The sequence below is a fragment of the Protopterus annectens genome, chromosome 12.part0 (assembly GCF_019279795.1).
Source record: "Protopterus annectens isolate FY-2018-M chromosome 12.part0, PAN1.0, whole genome shotgun sequence".
In the NCBI taxonomy this organism is placed as follows: domain Eukaryota; kingdom Metazoa; phylum Chordata; order Ceratodontiformes; family Protopteridae; genus Protopterus; species Protopterus annectens.
In genome coordinates, this window is record NC_056746.1 from 1,358,469,282 (window position 1) to 1,358,470,278 (window position 997).

A 997-nucleotide genomic window follows, 5' to 3' on the forward strand; every position below is an offset into this window, starting at 1 on the left:
GTGTGTGTTTTCTCAGTAATATAGTTTAAGTATTCATCATGTTGCAAAGATGTCACTGTTTGGAAGAATGGATTAATTTAACCTAGCGATGGAGTTGTGGGCAGCAATAACATTTTTTATGTGTAAAATGATATTTCTAAAGGCAAGCACATGACAGAATTAGTCAGCCTGATGGGTTTGTCCATGTATGTATCACAATAAAAATTAGTTCAGCAACAGAAACTAAAATCTCAAATGGACATTTTAAATAGAAACCATTGATAGCAGAAAGAGTTTGTTTCAGTCACTGCATCCAGAAGGTGAATGAAACAGCACTGCCACGTTATGCTGCATATGTGAACCAGTACACAGTTTAACGTGAAGTTGGTTTGAACGGATACATTTTATAGTGCAGCTCACAATGAAGCCTGTTAGAGACAAATGTTATCTAAACTGAATTTTGCATTAACTAGCACATTCAAAGTGCCGCTCTGCATGAAAGAGCAGATAGAGACACATACCAGGTAAGAAAGCAGAAGATATAGCTAGCTGCTTTGGCAGCATGTGCACTAAAATTGGAACAATACACTAAAGATTGGCATGGCCCCTACACAGGCATGACGTGCGTTTATGAAGAAGTCCATATTTAAGAATTTATGAATGTGACTGTTGTGTCAAAAACAAATGTCTTACTAAGATGCAAAAACAAAATAACACCAGAATATAATTACAGGATATATTGGAACTCATTAATTGAGAAATATTTATCTATTGCCAATTTATACAGTTTGGCTGTTTAATGAATTTTAGTAAAAATTGGGGGAGATACTTGTAAATAGTTGCTTATCTTATTATGTTAGTCCCTTTCAACTATCTAGATTTTGGAGGGATGCCCCTAATGGTTTCCCTGATCTTTGTTTCATCCCCCCTAAAATTAGAAATACTTTTGAGAACTTCTAACTTAATAGTGGCAGCATGTAGAATGTGCCCCTAATTTGAAGCCTTTCCTCTAATTATA

General features: G+C 35.2%; 1 non-coding gene across 1 annotated transcript; it reads left to right on the forward strand.

Moving 5' to 3' along the window:
• The first annotated feature begins 527 nt into the window (after positions 1-527).
• Positions 528-629, forward strand: LOC122817453. Its single transcript, XR_006367269.1, has one exon. It is a non-coding gene; the product is annotated as a U6 spliceosomal RNA (small nuclear RNA).
• Positions 630-997: the final 368 nt, after the last annotated feature.